Source organism: Chionomys nivalis, chromosome 9 (genome assembly GCF_950005125.1).
Source record: "Chionomys nivalis chromosome 9, mChiNiv1.1, whole genome shotgun sequence".
Taxonomy (NCBI): domain Eukaryota; kingdom Metazoa; phylum Chordata; class Mammalia; order Rodentia; family Cricetidae; genus Chionomys; species Chionomys nivalis.
Genome location: NC_080094.1, coordinates 77,352,314 through 77,370,533, shown reverse-complemented (window position 1 = coordinate 77,370,533; position 18,220 = coordinate 77,352,314). Strand labels below are relative to the sequence as shown.

The window sequence follows — 18,220 nt, the reverse complement described above, 5'->3', positions numbered from 1 at the left end:
TGATGGAAGGAGCTCTGTCTTACCTCGACTTGATGTGCTCTGCTTTGTTCAAACCTATGGGTGGCCTTTTCCTTTCTGAATGGAGATGGAGGAGGACTGGATAAGAAGGGGATTAGATGAGAGGTGGGGCGGGCAGAAGGAGAGAAAGGAGGGGAAATTGTAGTTGGTAGGTAAAATAAATAAAAAAAATGTTAATTAAATTAAAATTTTAAAAAGGAATGGTATGAAAATTCACACTGTAGAGAACCAATAATTCCTTATACTAAATATAAAAAAGAATTATATCACTTCTCTCCCTTCCTTCACTCCAGTCCTCCCAGCTACCCTCTCTTTAATCTGTCTCATGCTCTCCCATCTGAAGTTGATAATCTCTCTTTTTATTCTACTTATTACATGTATCTATCTCCATATATATATATATACACACACACATTTATGCTGAGTTGTTTTTGTTGTCTGTGTGTATATGGTTTCAAAGCTGTTCACTTTGCATGAGACAACAAATAAGTGGACTCATTCTGGGAAACTCTATTTCTCTCCAATTCTCCTTCCCTTAGCAGTCAGTAATTGCCTTTTTCCAATAGAGGGATCCCACAAAATTTTCTCCATTTCCCATTAAAATGTTCCATTAATATAACTATTGTTCTAGTCTTCCTTATGCAGGCATTTCTAGGTTAGACTATTTCACAGTAGATTTCTTGGTTCCCGTATAATTACCTTGTTTCTATTCTCTGTAATGTTCACTGAGCCAAAGATGAAAAAGAAGTGAGATAGTTCTAGCCAATGGATTTGGGCTCACCAACATCCATGGATCCCTGCATTGTACCCAGTTTGAGTTTTCTGACATGGTCTCCCATTGCTGGGGGAAAAAAAGAACTTTTTGATGAAAGTTGGTACGTGCATTTATCTGTTGGTTGAAGGATAAGTTTTAGAATGTTGTAAGGAATGGACCACCACTCTGCTAGATATTCTCAAATTATTGCCTGCTGGTCAACCTTGTCCCCGCTTCTGTCTATCTCTTAAACCTCAGATAAGAATCATTCCATCGGAACTTTCACAAGAATGTGTCTTTCAGTACAGGAAGAATTGTACATCACCCTTAAAGTGTAAATCTAATTAATCTTTTCAATAAAAGTCAGAAAGTGGGGCAAAAACCTGAATGATCAGAAAATCAAAGAAGCAACCACAGTCCCTTTGTACCTCTCTGTTCCTCTGCCCAAAAGACTCCAGATCCTTTCTCTACAGTTCTCCAAAACTCTATGATCAGTTAGTGACTGGCTGTACCCTCTGAGTCCAAGTATACTTAGTTTGTCAGAACACATTGAAAATATCACACACCAATAGAACGTTCAGGAGCTGACTTTCCTTCTATGCATCTTTATCTTTTGAGATTTAAAAATTCCAATAACTCAAGCGTTGAATCTGACTTTATTTGTCATCACTAATATTAAAACAATGACAGCTTAAAGGATAATTTGTTATCTTAGTGGATAATTTTTTTTTTTACTTAAAATTTTGCATGTACCTCTTCTTTTTCTGGGCATTTTGCAAATATTACAAGCAATCACAAAAAGCATACATACTTGCAATCTATGGCCTCTCTGAGAAAATGGTTGTTTTATCATTCCTTGCTTTGATAAGGTTTAGGTAGAAGGGTCTGGAATATGTATTCTTTTCTTATAGCTCTTAAGATTCTTCTCATATCTTCCCCGGGATTTGATGTTGGAGCTTTGTGTTTCAAGAGGATGGCAGAGGTGAAGCATAGATATTTAATAAATAATCTCTGGGTTTATGTGCATGATTCAAGACAGTTCATGATTTTTCAATTAGTGCATTCAAAGATGATTTTGGTTAAGTGAATAGTTTTATCCAGACAGGATTAGAGCACTTATAAAATATCAATCACAATATGCTTTTCTTCCCATTGGGTATCTCATTTGATAGTAATAACTTACATTTTAGCTAAACACCTCATTATTCTCATCGTATAAGTTCTACTAGTCAGTCTCAGAGAACACTAACTCAAGGTGAAAAAGTTACCAAGTGATGATGTAGAAGAGCTAATCATGAGCACATAGCAATTCAAACGATCATGTGGTTTTCTTCAGATAGAACTAATCAATACATGGAACAACTAAAAGTAGCTATGGGTCCCGTTAGCAAAAAGCTGGTACTGGAAACATAATTATAACAGTGTAATACCATGAGATCTTTATGCTGAACAGTAGCTTAAAGCTAACATTTTTTTTTATATTTTTCTAGGTAGGTAGACCTAGAATTCCTGACACTAATAACATAAATACATTTAAACTTAATGTTTTTGTTTTCTCAAAATATTATGAAAGGGATGGTAGGCATGGAATGAAAGCAAGGCACACAGTGGCATCATTTCCTGTTTTGAAATCAATACACTAGCACATTGTTATTGAGTTATACAAGTACAAATGCTTATTATACTTCTTAGTGAAGATGCCAGATATAATATTGTCATTATAAATATAATACTTCTGTTTCTGATTGTATGTTTATGTCAAAAGTCTTATTGAGATGGGGATGCTGATGACACAAATGCAATAAAAATCCCTTTACTCATTTATAGCCAGTAAAACAATATTAGAAGATGATATATTCCATCTTCCTTTTGGTTAGTGAGTTGGATCTCATAAATTCTCTATTATATTTACTATTTTTGAGATATAATTTTCACAGATTTTATTTCACCATTAATAGTCTTTCAAAGCCCTATATTACAAATTATGTATCCATATACAAGCGGTGAAATTTTGTGGAAATAATCGTGATAAATCAGAATAAGACAACTATCAGATTAGAAAGCGATTAGAAAAAACAGGCTAGAAGTGCCAACATTTATTAACAATAGGGTGTGGATTCTATTTGAGTGTCAGCGTACCCTGGAACCTCAGAGTAAGGATGAATTGCTTCTGTAAATTAGGATATATGACCTTCTAAGAGAATCAGCATTGTTGTGGAGTAAAATATCCACTTGAAGACAGAGCTACAACATTTGTTAAAATGTAACACTAAGAGAGTTCACAGTTAAAGAGCAAGGTAAGGAGAAGATCTATCGTTTGCATGATGGCTCATAGCATTGTGCTACTTCTCCAAACAAAGATCTCTGAACTCACAAAACATACGGATGTTAGGTCTGGGTGAAGAACATTATAAATGCTCTGTAATGATCTGATGTCATCTGTGTCTACTGTGGAACACCAACAACTACACTTTTTACATTGTTTGCAGTACACATCCACAAGACGCTTTTCTTTATTCTATATTGACTCTTGGCTCATGCCTATGATTGTGTGCTTCTGAAAACTACCCACTATCAAAACTTGAGTGTTAAATATGTCTTGTCCCAGTTCTTTGATTTAACTAGTTATAATTCACAGCAATGCTAACTGGGAGTCTTTTTATCTCTCTGAGAGGAAACAATAATCTCTTGTAGGCATTTTATTCTAAAAGAGCATGTGTTCATTCACGGAAATATTTACAAAAGAAAAGTGGAGGTAAGGCCAATCATTAGACTTACTATTTCTAAAGCACTAGGGCTGTGATATAATAGGAACAGAACATGAAGACTGATTCAATGTCTAGGTTTAAACATTTGTGAGACATGATATTAGCTCTATTGTCCTGGTCACATTATGTATAATAACAAAATATTGTATTCCTGTAATTCCTTCAGGGTAGACTCCTTTCAAATTGTGTCGAGGATTAAACAGAAGATAGGAAAAATACTTTTGTGTATTGTTTTCTTAAAAACTGAACAGTAGGCAATTTGAGACTAAAAATACAAACAAATGCAGAAATATTTAAAATGCACAAAGGTGGAATATTATGATTAATTAGAAAGCTAAGTTTCTTTAGAATGTCTTTCTGTTATTCATATGCAAACACAGGATGCAGTTCAACATTGCTGAAACCCTAGGCTCTGCAGGGGAATTCTGTTTTCCTGTCAGAAGTTTGACAAATCTGTACCTTCAGGATATATGGACACTATTCTAACAAAGAGACCAACAAATAGCTTATCCAAATACCTGTGACTCAGGAGAAAACTAACACTTTTAGGTGCAAACCTGCAATATTCTTGGCCATTTGCATAATGACTGAAATTAGCATAGGTTTACACAGTACACAATTCCTTTAGAAATTGCATCCCTTTGAAAGGAACAGAAGGCTATAAATTTCCTAGGGGGAAAGTCTCTAAAGGGCCTCAGGTTCTGAAACCAAAGGACTCCAAGGTGAGGGGCCTGTACTGAATGTTTGAGGGGACAGTAAAATGGAGTTCTTCAAGGGATAGCTGTGTTGCTCTTAAAACTTCTCATTGCTTCTTCTGTGAAAGAAGCAGTCACCTTTCAAAGAACACTAGTACTAAATAGCCTCTTTTGCTGTGCTTATTGCAGGATGCTATGAGTTAAAACGAACACTCAATTCTCATGGCCATAGTCTACTAACACAAAGGAAGAGGAGGAAAGTCAGGAAAGTAAACAAGAGTGAGAGAAAATGCAGAGAAGAAAGATGAGAAAGATTGGAGTAGCACAGTCACAAAGGAAAAGGAAACATGCAATTTCTCTGATTTTTAATATTTGTACTTATGACTAAGCTGACCGTCAAGTTTCTATACTAGAAGACTATAGCTTACTCTGTTAGATTGTAGGTACTGCCCACGTTATTATTCACACTGCAAGGGAAATAGTGAAATTCTACTCTTACTGTCCTATGAGGCACACAGACAGGGGAATGTCGGCCTGTGTTTCTGGACATAGAGTGAACACAAAGGTATCTAGTACACCCTTATCTTCAGAGGTTATCATTCTTTGAAAAAAGCAAGGGACTGTAACATTATTCCCAAGTTTTTCAGCTCCAAAGTTTCTTCTAAGATTTTTTTTTGATCATATGAACTATGTCATTGGTTTTGATTATGTATACTGTAGAGTCCATGGTTTGAATACTATGTGGTGAGTGGTCCACATTTTTATTTAAAAATTAATGTAACATTTTTTATTAATTATTTGTGAATTTCATATATCCTACAATGTATTTTGGTCATTTTCATCCACACTCCTTTCCCTCACTCCTCTTAGGTCCTCTAATTCATATTTCCTCTAATCTATATTTCTTTCCACCTCATATCCTTTCTCTTACTGTGACCCACAATAGCCGCTACCTTTTGGAAATTTGAAATAATGCATGCTATCATTTAAGTATGAAAATGATAAGTTCATATAATATTGAAGTAGAAGTGAAATGTATACACACACAAGTCTTTAGAGCATCAGAATAGGTTGAACTACTCAGGTTAATGACGCTGCAGAGAGAACATTCGAGGCCCCCTGCAACTTCAGTCCTTTTGTTTTTCCCTGATGTCCATAGACAGAACAAAGGTTCGCCTTTGTTACTTGTACCAGGTAAGTGGAAAGAGGAAGGCAGAGTTAGAAGCAACTGATAGAGATTTGGAGAGCCTCTGTATCTCTCTGAGCTCTATCTCCTTCTGTAAATGTGGATACTGTACTATGAGACACAGTTATCTCCTTTCTATCCTAAAGTGCCATGATTCTTTTTTTAAACATTACTTTTTTGAGCCTCGTTTTTCTTATCTCTAAATAGGGAAGAATGCTTGCATCACAAGGTGACTTTAAGGATTAGAAGATAGTAATCTCCTATCTCTTCTCATACAGATCCATTTGGTTTCTGAATTTACTTAGCTGGAGTTTGAAGAGAGAGTTCTGAGAGCAAATAGCAGCATGGTTTGAAATGATTTGAATTCGGGTTTTCATGTGTTAAATGGTTTTAAGAAAGTCAGGATTTATAAAATGCTTTTAGTTCCAGGATATCTATGGAAGACCTTTACAGGCAACTTTCAGTGGAGGCTCATCCTAGTCTCCTTGACCTTGGATTTAGAAGAGGCCTGCTTCTACTGTGCAGCCCTAGCATGGTGTCTAATAATGAAGAAGTATGTAGGAGATGCCTGTGGCTCTCACAAAATACCTTGAGTCCTGCTAAATCTTTTCCACTTCATACTCTCTAGACCCAGAGAGTTTAACAATTATCAAAGATGATTTTCTAAATAGAGAAAATAACAACTAATAGAGTTACAAAATAAATGGATATTAAGGTTAATTTCTTAATTTAATTATCAATGACAGAGCCACTGGTGATAATTAGCTCCAAAGAACAGAAGTATTGTAGATGAAGAATATGGAAATTGCAGTGAAAATAAATAATTTTTTTTTTCTGATTTGGGGATGCATGTATTTATTTTCAAGTGTATAGTTGTTTTGTTTGCATTCATGTCTACAAACTCCGTGCTTATCTAGGGCCTGTAGCCATCAGTAAAGTCCCTGGAACTGGAGTCCCAGGTGTTTGCAAGCTGCCCTGTGAGTACTGGGATCAAACACAGGCCCTTTAGAAGAGGAGTCTTTCCTTCCTTAAGAACTAGCTAATTAGTGTTGGGGAGACAGACTTTTCCTATTCTGTCATGATCTTTAGAAACAAAGCAAAGAGCAATATAATGGTTGTCAGTCTCTTAATAAAAATATTTAATATAAGAATATTAAAATTTAAAAGTACAATAATTTAAGTGAATGTAATTTTTTTCTTGTTGTTGAATTAGATAAGTCCTGTGAATCCAAATTGGTGATAGAATATTTTGAAGGTCAAAACAAAAGTAATGGAGAACCTCAAAGGCCATGTGTCTGTCCCGTTTAGTGTTAATTGTGAACTTTAAACAGTTTCAAATCATCTGAGAGTAAAGTTTGGACTGAAGAACTGCCTAGATAACTAACAGTTTTAATTGGTCTGTGAACATGCCTATGGGCAATCGATTTGATTATCAATTAAGTCAGGAGGGTCCAGCCTACTATGGGTGAAATCATCGCTAGGTCAGTGGTCCAGGACAATATAAAAAAATTAACTAACTATAAGCCTGTGAGAAAACAAGTGAGAGAGTAAGTTTTGAATAATATTTCCCCAAAATCCCCACCTGTAGTTTTCTGTCTTGAGTTCCTAATGGAGGTAATAGATGAAAACTACCCTTTCCTCCTTAAGTCACTTTTTATGAGAGTGTTTTATCATGATAGCAGAGAAGTATTGAAGAAAAAGATTTAAACATATTCAGTTTAAAGATATAATTTTCATTGTTTCAGTTTTCAAATAATGTTTAAGATTTGAATAGCATTTCATCTATTAAAGTAGAAAGGTAAACCGTGGGCATGTAAGAACAGGGGGTTTATGACATAGCTTGAACAACAAGAGGCAAACGTAAGGTAAAATTCCTTCTGGCTGCTTCTCAGTGTGTGGCACTGTGCCAGCCTCCTGGGGAGAATTGAAAAGAAGAGGCTCCTATTACTATAAGTCTGGGGATGGGGACTCTTTGAATTATATTTATATCTCCTGTACTTTTGTCAAAAACAAGCTTATTTTGGAATTTTTCTATTTTGTCAAGTTTTAGTTTGAGTATATAATGCTTAACATGATTGACTTCATCTTGCTTTTATATTCTGAGGCTTTGTGCTAGACTGAAGTCCATGCTCTTCCACTAATTTTATTTAACAGTAATTAAAATGTCTATTATTTTAATTTTATTTAACAGCAATAAAATATGCCTATCACTAAAATACATATAACTATTCATGACATAAATCTATACTTATTTTTAACTAGAATTCACCATAGTCTAAGGAAAAAGTGGTTTTAAGGTTTCTTTTTTATCTTAGATCATATTTTGTGTACAAAATATTTTTAGTGTTTAAATAAAATAAAATAATCTATGCTTCTCTCCCTTACTTGAACAAAGAAAGAGAACAATAGATTTGGATTAACGGACATTCAACTTGATCTTCCCTCCATTTAAGGGTTCTACCAAGTCTTTGAATGTTAGACTAATAGAGATCGAGATCCCTGCCCTGAAGAACTGGGGATAAAGCTGCTTGGAAAAGGGTAGTCAATAAAATAATACTTGGGAAATAACCAATACAGAACCAGGTCCACATTAACTCTTCACTGTCAAATCCTCATCAGATAGATTAGAATTAAAAAGCACACTTTAATAAAAATGGTTAAATCGATCAATAACTTTTAAGGGTATCTTATCTTTCATGGACCTAGACAGATTCTTATATCTATACGAATATATAAAATCCTTACAAATACAAAATCCTGATGGCACTTAATAGACTTATTTTTATAGATCTCTATATAATTATCTGTTATAAGAACAACAGTGGTTAAATGGTTTCTAGTGATGTTACAAGTGATAAAATGTAGCATTGACTAAACTGTAGGCCTAATTATATACTGTAATTTTATTTGATATAGGAGTTACCGAAGGAACAAAAATAATGTATGTGTTTTGACACTATGGAGACATCCTGAAACCTCTTTGTATCTCAGTAAATGAACTGGATTAAAGCTTGGCAAACAGGAAACTGGTCCACAGACGACTTGCTTCAGGTATGTGAAAGTATAATTAACACCATTAGAATCCTTCAAAGATTCATTGACGATAGGGATGTTAATTACTTTTCAGATAAATACAATGTGTCTTTGGTACAGCTGGCAGCTTCTTTTCCCTCCCATACACATGCATGTGGGTATTGGCATACAGCAAGTCTGTCCATTTCACTTTGTTTACTTGGGCCTTCAGTCAGTTACAAAAGGATGAAACAGGAAAGAACCTGCCTCATAAAAATTTTACTTGTAGAGATTTATGCAAAATGAAGGGCGTCAAATCGTTCATCAAACAGATGTTTCCACCTGCTGCCCTGGGAGTTTAAAGGGTGATAAACGGACCTGCGTAGAACTCAGAATGTAAGAATGGTGATGTACCAGGTTTTTGTTGTCTTAAAACCCGGGCAACATTGGGATCATTAACATGAAGCAAAGCATTAGGGAAGGTAACTCTCTTTACTCTCCCTTTGGAAGTTTGCTGATTGGGAACTATGCAGTGACAGAATGAATGCATTTTCTATTGGATTACTGGGAAAGCTGTTCTTGCTTGAATGAACCTGTAAGGAATAAAGGAACCACAGATGACCCTGTGTGGGCTAGGGGCACAGGTCGCAGCCTCCTCTCTTGCTAAATATTGTACTATTGAGAGTCAAGGCAAGCCAAGCCATACAGCTCTGGGAAATGCAAATCGCCTGCTTGCTCAGTTGCAGTTTTCACTGTGATACAAGAGAAAAAGTTCATGTTACTTTGACATTCAACAGCTTTCCTGATAAAGAAGAAGTTAACAGTTGCCATTTTAACTGACAAAAACTTTGTTGAATTTCCAATGTTGTTTTAAAAGCATAGGAGAAATCTTATTTGGGAAACTCAAACCAAATAGTGGTTTCTCACATGCCATCTTCTGTCAGCATTCAGCTGTCTCCGAGTTGTATTGTAATGACTGTCATGCAGTAATATGAAGTAGTCTTCCCAGAAGGCATTGCTCATCAATGATACTGTGTCTGAAGAGTAAGCTCAGCAGAACATATATTAACTGACATTTAGGGAGACAACTTGTTTCATAGATCGTATATGCTTACAGATATACAGGACTTTGTGAGTGTGTGAAGTTGTTGTTAAAAATGAAGAGTCTTGAAAACATAACACGCCATACAGTAACGAGAATGGAGAATGAGCAAAATGAGCAAGAGTGCTTGAAGCCTGTTTGCTTTTCCACTTTTCTTCCTTAAGTGGTAGGAGAAAAAGGATTATCTTGTCAACAGTCATGGGCTGGAACTGAAACAATGGGGAAGCAGTTTTAACAGACTCCCATGTTTCTCTCGCTCCACTCCAACAGGGTTCTTTATCTTCTTTTTAGATGTAACCTTTTCTGCAAGGACTTAGGCTCTGCTTTGGATTTGTTTGTTTGTTTGTTTGTTTGTTTGCTTTCTGACAATTATTTCCCTTAGCTTCTCTACACTGACAACTGCATTCAGTGTGGCATTCTATGCGCACTCTCTCCAGTCCTCTTAATCCTCCATTCTTACTCTAACTGTGATTCCTTTGTGTTACTTTCCTTACATACAGAATATTGCATGTTAAGTATTTCAGTGGACTTCTCTGAGATCTGTTAAGTAAATATTAGAAAACTGAAAATGCAAAAATATACTCCAAGGAATCACATAATTAATAAATGCAGGAGTACACAACCTAGATGAAGGAACAAGACAAAGAGTTTGGGGTTACTGGAGTGTAGTATTTTGGAGGAGAAGTTTGGAGAGCTGGAATTAAGGTGTTCTGGCTGCGATTCTGCCGAGAAATGCCAAGAAACTTTGAAACTCAGAGGAAAACTGTGTAGTTCATGCTTGAGACATATTGATAAGAAGGTAGTAATATCTCATTGTGAATATTTATTGTGCTATATCATCATATTTCCTTATTTTCAAATAGGATTGCTTGGCTTTTATACTTTCATTTTGTGAGTTTTTAAATATATTCTACAGTAGTCATTATGAAATATATGATAGGCAAATGTTTTCTACAATCTACTGATAATCTTCTTAAGAACTTAATAAACATTTGCACGGTTTGCTTTTTAAATGATACACATTTTATCAGAGTTTCCCATCATGAATCATACTGTCTTTGTCTACTCAGGTATCTAAGAAAATTTTTCCTATGCCTTTCCGAAATATGTTGTAGTTGATATGTTATAATTAAATGAATGAGTCCTTTTGAGTAAATTTTAATACCAAGCTTATTCATTTTATGTTCTGTAATGTCATTTGCTCCTTTGGGAATAGATATGTGTTGTCTTTCTGCCTTGTATTACATTTTGAATCCTACTGATTGTTACTGTAACAGCACTGTTTGTTAGTTATTCATTTGGCCACTCGTGACTCAGTGAGGAAAGGGTTATAAAGGTCTGTTTTACTAGCTGGTGCCAAACATTGAAGGGTTATTTGTTTGTTTTTGAAATAAATTTCTTTCTTAAAATACAATCTCATGAAAGTTTCCCATCCCTCAGTTCCTTCCAGGCCCTTCCCCTTTCTCCTTCCATCTAACTACATGCTTTCTTTCTCTCTTTAGAACACAGCAAAAACAAACAAACAAGCCAAACAACAGCAACAAACAAACAAACAAACAAAAAGATCTAAAGAAACAAAAATAGAACAAAACAAATACTCTTACACATTTTGTTTCCTTTCTTTTTTCTTTTTGTTGTTCTTTGTTTTTATTGACTTCCATTTTTGTTTTATTCTCTTTTGGAGATGTTCATATTATTACTGCTGAGGAGACAGAATTCCAAACTGCCCATGTTATTTCCAGGGATGCTATAATTGGTAGTACATTTTACCTGTTGTCTGCTCAGATGGGATGAAAATCCTGGCCCTTTGTGATCTTCTCTGATGTCACCCTTGTGGGGTGTTGAAGGGCCTTCCTACATGCACCCTGCTGAAGAAAAGACTCTGTTTTCTCATTAGTGGTCTGTTGTCCTCAGGAGAGTTGAGTTAAGGTGCATGAATTATTGGATGAAACTATGTGAAAGTTTTCTATCTTATTTTCTATAGAGTCATTTGTTTATTTGGTTAGTATGAATGTGTGATGGGAGGCTTCAAAGAACGATTTATGGAAATTGGTTCTTTCCTTAGAAAATATGAATACCAGGGATTGAACTCAAGCCCTCAAGCACTGGAGTAAGGGACTTTCTTTTTATTTTCTTATTGAGTTATCTTGCCTGCCTAGAAGCACTCTTTCTTAATAATCTTCCCTTTCCTTGACGTTTGTCTAAGAATCAAATGTCTCTGCACTCTCTTTACTCTCACTCTCTTTCTCTGTATTCATCCATCCACCTACAAGTGCTCCCCCCCCACTCTCCTATCAATCATTATCTATCTTGTGTGTGGTGTCTGTCTGTCTGTCTGTCTGTCTGTCTGTCTCTCTCTCTCTCTGTGTGTTTGGTGTAGAATCTTATTTAGCCCAGACTGTTTATTGAAGATTTACTATGCAGCCAAGACAGGTCTTGAACTTATGATTCTCCTGCCTCTACCTTCTAAATGTAGAATTAGAAATAGCCCATCATACTTAACATGCATCTACAACTTTTATTATCAAATGCCCTATCTTGTACTAATCTATCACCAAATTCCAGCTGCAATAGCCTCTTTTTCTGTTACATATTTGGAATAATAATATGTAGGTCACACATTGATCCTGGATATCCATCTTATACAAGCCAAAATAAAGTTTCTACAATGAAGAATTTTAAGGACCATTATGTGTTGCAAAGATTATTTAGTGTGGTTGCTTTTTAAGACAATAATTGGGCAATCAACAAGAGCCCTGGCGGAAAGCAGCATAAATCTAGGAACAGCGAACTCTGGTGAAACAAAAGACAAGTCTTGGTCAATCAAGACAACACAACTTGACAGCAGCAGAAGCAGAAGGGGTGTTGTGCTTGCCAGAGGCAGATGAATACAGCCCTCTTTCTGACCTGTGTTGTGAACCCTCATGAGACCCTCTCTACATTTCATAAAGAAGGGCACAATCAGCAAATTTTCAAAATAATGAATATTCTTAGGACTAATACAAGGACAAAGATTTGTGGTTTCTTTTTGGTTTCATTACAAAAGGCTTACTTGTGGATGGAAAGTCTTCCACGAATATTCCCAGCCTGCTAAATAAACACAAACAGTGTGGTTTTCAGATAGGTGATGTTTATAACAATTTTACATTTATGAAATTTTTTTTAGTGAAATAGAAATTATAAGCAAATCCTATTGCTAATATTCAAGGAATATTTACACATGACATGCTTTATTTTGTGGTAATTTATTTTAATGGGTTCTCTGCATAAAAATTAGATGGAGAACCCCAAACTTAAACATTCAAAGTCTGGCATCAACAGAAATATTTTATCTGTCATTTGAGCTGTAGTTGCCAAAAATTTCTTAATCACAGTGTCAGATATTAGTTGAGTATATAATAATTCATATTAACAGAGAATGATTCCATTTCATGCGTAAATTTTAAGGCTGTATAGCTTATCAGATTAAAATACTTGTCATATATATTTATAATAACTTTAAAGTATTACTGTAATTAAAGTCAAAGAATCTTTAAAAGACATTTTGGTATTATTTTAAAATGAAATGGCACTAAAAAGTCAAAGCAATAACACAGAAAGCATTTTATTAGAAAAATAAAAGTCTTTTTGTAATAAACCATATGAAATAACATGCTAGATTTGGTTTTAGGAAATGATGTAAATAGGTTAGATTTTATCTTCATTGCTCTATTTATTGTACAACTCCTTCTGTTTGAATAATATCTGTCACTACACTATATTTCTCACATTAGAACAGAGCAGAGTAATGGATGAGTAAAGACCATATATGAATTCATTGGGACACTGAAGTACTTTCAAAAAATACTCCCTTAATTCCCGAAGGTAAATATATCATTTATAAAATTAAATGAATTAAAAAATAAAAATAAGAAGGAGAGATGCTTTGATCAGCATCATTTTTACTGTGATGGGAGTTTTCACAATGATGTAATTCCACATTCACACTGCTTTGGTCAGGTCTGGGAGGTGAGAAGTAGACAGCTTTGAGATACACCAAAAAAAAAAAAATGCATCTCTTTGACACAGTCCCACTTATCATACCTAATTTCAGAAGTTTCTAGGTGTATAGAAAATACCATCTTGAATAAAATTTAGCTTGTATGATAGAGGTTCCCATCTTGCATATACCCACTAGTTGAAACACTCTAATCATTGACAGTACATCGTTTTTTTTTCAACTATTTTTTCAGTGACAAAATTATTGAATATCATGAAAATTCCTAAAACTTAATTTATCGTATTTTGCGTCTTTAAACATCATAGTCATGCCGCAAACACAATGAAATATTTCTGCAGTAAAACAAAGTGTTTTATGGCACACATTTACTGTTCAAGAAACCAACCATAAAGCACAGATTTTAGGGCAGTAAAACTATTTGAGACAAGCATTCTATTCAATACAACGGTACGCATCTATTATGTAGATTATTTCAGCCACTAACAAGATATCATTGAATGCAGAATTGGAAAACAATAAGTTGTATGTTCTCTCATTGGCTGGTGAAAGTTGCCTCTACTACCCTCCATGTAAAACACTATGGTTTTCTTTTCTATGACCCTGCCAAATTAACCATGCCATATGATTTCCTCTTGGATCATCAGGTGAGTTTATTTAGATGGATACTGTAGATGAAGTGCCCCCACAATAATAATAAAATGTGTTACTTTTGCAAGTAACCTGCAGGTAGCAAAAACTTTCGCCCCAGGAGTTGGCATGCTTTGGGTAGAAATGAAAGCCAGAAAAGGCATGGAGTCTCTTCCTAAAACTGAAAAAAAAAGTCTCTTTAACAAGTGCTACTCTACTTCCAGGCTTGGGAACTGTTAATAATGCCTTGGGGGAGTCCTTATTCTTAGCTTCTGAGAGTTCATAAAATGAATAGGATGACCATAGGCAAAGAATTTCCTTTTCAATATTAAATCTTAGAATTTTCAAGTCCTTCCATTCTCACATGATACTGAATTGTTTTTTTTTTTAAATTAAGAAATTTGGTGCATAGATTAGTCAAACAAAATATTGAGAATAGTTTGGCTAAAATTGAAACAACCCTTCATTATGTATTGCTTATTATATATCTCAGGCTTCAACCTTGACTTTTTCGTGTGAATAGTTTAGTGCATTGTATTTATTCATATGCCTATATTCCTTCTAATGGTGGTAGAAATACAGCCATTTAATGACTGCTATTAAAAGACTATCTAAAATGTTCTAATGACAATTGAAATTAACATTTGTCTTCTCTTTGCTATGACTTAGACATTTCAAACTTGATGTTTAATTATTACGCCTTAAAATTGTTTCTATTTTATAAATTGGATAGATGAAATAGATCACTTGTCTTGAATTGTCTCAGATTTATGACTAAGCAGGTGTTTATTACTGAGCAACCACTATTATCAGTTACTTTTGGTTTTGGAAAGATTCTCAGGGACCAAAACAAATACCAGCCTTCTTACCCCATATCTTAACAGTAAAGACAATAATTAAACAAACAAAATAATATGTAAATATATTATGAGACATTAGGGTACATCGTACTGTAGAGTTTCAGGCAAGGAATGAATGGGAAGTGCTACTGTGAAGTGCCTAAGCATCTCTAAGAGGGTAAAATTAAGAAAGTGTGCAGATGACAAGAAGGTGATGCACACAAATATACTGCAGAACATCTTCAGTCAAACAAACACAAAACACCGAGGCAATATTCTGACTTATACATTTGAGAAACAAGAAGGTCTGTGGGCTAGCTAGTCCAGAGGCATGGCATCTAAGGTAGAATGTTTGGAACCCTTGTATTTGTGTTCTTTGACCAGGATGGACTGAGGGAGTTAAGAGTGGGGAAGGGGAGATGATTAGCAGCTATTGCAGCAATCCCTGTGAAATGTGGTACTCGCATGACTCATAGTGGTAGAAGTGCAACTGGTTAGATTTTTATGAAGTTTCAAGTAGATATAATTTGTGAGATAGGTAGAATACAGAAAAGTTTGACATAGTAGTAATAGTTTGTTCTGATTAAATATAAACATTGAATTTAATGAGATGAAGAATCCAAGAATAGAAGAACATTGAAAGATAAGGGGCTCCCCAGCTGTAGGTTTAGAGTTGTAAGCTCCTATGAGCCTGGGTCAGCTGTCTCTGTGTATTTCGTGGTCATGATCTTTAACCCCTGTGGGTTAGGGAAGGATCTAGGGGGAGTGGGAGGAGGAGAGAGAGGTAAAATTGTGGTTGGTATGCAAAATGAATAAAAAAATATTTTTTCTAAAAAATTTAAAAAAGAAAGATAAGGGACTTGTAAATAGGTTTAGTTGAAGAAGGAAGAAGTGTGAGAAAATAGTCTTGTCTAATTCCATGTATTATTTAAAGTTTGCATAAGACCATTCGGATTCCACCAGTCTGTTTTCAGTCAAGACAACCAATGTGTCAAGATGAAGGCACAGGAACTAGTTATCCACACTTTTGGGGAGTTTGGGGTTGTAGAGATGGCTCTGTGGGTACAAGATTTGGTATGCAAGTGTAGGGACCCAATATTTTAATGCAAGAAACCACCAAAAGTCTGCAAACCTATCATTTCTAAGGTGAGATGAGAGAGAGACACAGATTTCTCAGTAGGTTTTTCAGCTGGCTAGCCTGGTATATGCAGTGGTGAACAACAAAAGAGGCCCTGATTCAAAGTGGTTGTAGGCAAGTGTCCACAGCCCAGGACGTTTCATTTGCACATCTTCACAGTTTTTCATGTGGCAAACACACATTTCCTCCCTTATATAAAAAGTAACGTGTATTTGATGCTGTGATCAACTTGCTTATAAAGAGAAGAGTGGTAGGTATTTAAAATTATCTTAATAAATCACAAGAATGTAATACATACTTATAGAAACTGAGTGCCTTGGGGGAAAGAAGAGAAGGGAAGATGATACAAAGATTGTGGTCATAGAGAAGAGACAATTGTTAAAACTCTGTAGATGTGCAAAGAGCAGCAATTGCAGAATCCCTGAGCCTTAACATTTATTAATCTGAATATGAGTCATGTGCTATTCTGAAGAGCCAAATGCTAAAATCAAGTACACTATCAGGTGGAATGCTGCTCATACAACAGACTTGTATAAAATGAAGATGACTATGTGTTTTGTGGGCAGTGTGTCATTGAAATCTATGACATCTCTCACGAACAGGAAAACATTAAACAGGTATGTCGGTCATACCGAAGATTCTCAAAACTAATTATGCCAAATATTTGAGATGATGAACAACATAATCACCTTTAATATTATGAGTATATATAGCATGACCTTGTACTCTGTTGTCAAAGACATACAACTAATATCTTCTAATAAAGTAAATAGACATGGTGACTCCTAGGTTCTGGCTGATTTAATAACTTTGTTGCTTACTCATTGATGTGCCTTTATTTTCATTCTCTAGTTAGAAATAAAGGTACCTCAGTTTCTAGACAGATGCCCATTTGATGGTACTCAAGATTTTATGGACATATTGTAAACTAAATATCACTACCTTTTTCTTCTTGAATGCCCTCCATGCACATCCTTTTATGCCTTTTACGGGCTTTAGAAGCTTAGGTGATTTCCTATTTTTATGTTTTTTTTTTCCTGAGGTACTATTACCAATGTATTTTTAATCATGATTGATTGTAGTTTCTTGGACCTGCAGCCCCAAATACATGCCATCAGAGACTTATTATTAATTATGAAGGTTAGGCATTAGTGTAGGCTTATTTCTTGTTTTTTTTTTTTTATTTACTTATTTATTTATTTATTTATTAAAGATTTCTGCCTTCTCCCCGCCACCACCTCCCATTTCCCTCCCCCTCCCCCATCAAGTTCCCCTCCCTCATCATCCCTAAGAGTAATCCGGGTTCCCTGCCCTGTGGGAAGTCCAAGGACCACCCACCTCCATTCAGGTCTAGTAAGGTGAGCATCCAAACTACCTAGACTCCCACAAAGCCAGTACGTGCAGTAGGATCAAAAACCCATTGCCATTGTTCTTGAGTTCTCAGTAGTCCTCATTGTCCATTATGTTCAGCAAGTCCGGTTTTATCCCATGCTTTTTCAGACCCAGGCCAGCTGGCCTTGGTGAGTTCCTGATAGAACATCCCCATTGTCTCAGTGTGTGGGTGCACCCCTCGCGGTCCTGAGTTCCTTGCTCATGCTATGTCTCCTGCTCTTGATTTGGACCTTGAGATTTCAGTCCGGTGCTCCAATGTGGGTCTTTGTCTCTGTCTCCTTTCATCGCCTAAAGGATTTTCTTTGGGTTCACCTTCTTAATTAGCTTCTCTAGGATCACACATAGCTAATTTTTCCTTTAACTCAAATTAATCCATTTCTATTAATCTATGTTCTTCCATAAGGCCTGATTACCTCATCTATTCTAATACTGTCTATTCCACTTTCCTGCTTCTGTGTCTGGCTGGGCCACAGATGGGTGGCCTCTGGCTGACTGGTTTGCTTCCGTTTTCTCTATGCCTTCCAGCCCCACCTTTTTCCTTTTTTCCTACCTTTTGGCTGTTCAGGTTTTTTTTTTTTTGAAAGTTTTGATTCTTTTAATAAATACCATTTTGTACTCATGAGAACAGTTAAAAACATAAGAGTGACAGAGCCAAGTGTTATCGGGATACTAAAAAGACCAGAGCTCTT

At 35.5% G+C, this 18,220-nt stretch overlaps 1 protein-coding gene across 6 annotated transcripts in view; it reads left to right on the top strand.

Annotated features, from left to right (window-relative positions):
- Positions 1–18,220, top strand: part of Lrrc4c (leucine rich repeat containing 4C) — a 1,388,491-nt gene that overhangs the window by 798,818 nt on the left and 571,453 nt on the right. For all 6 annotated transcript variants that reach the window (XM_057780295.1, XM_057780297.1, XM_057780292.1 and 3 more), the window contains one exon: positions 8,338–8,472. The gene's annotated coding sequence lies outside the window, so the exon portion shown is untranslated. The remainder of the gene's footprint in view (positions 1–8,337; positions 8,473–18,220) is intronic.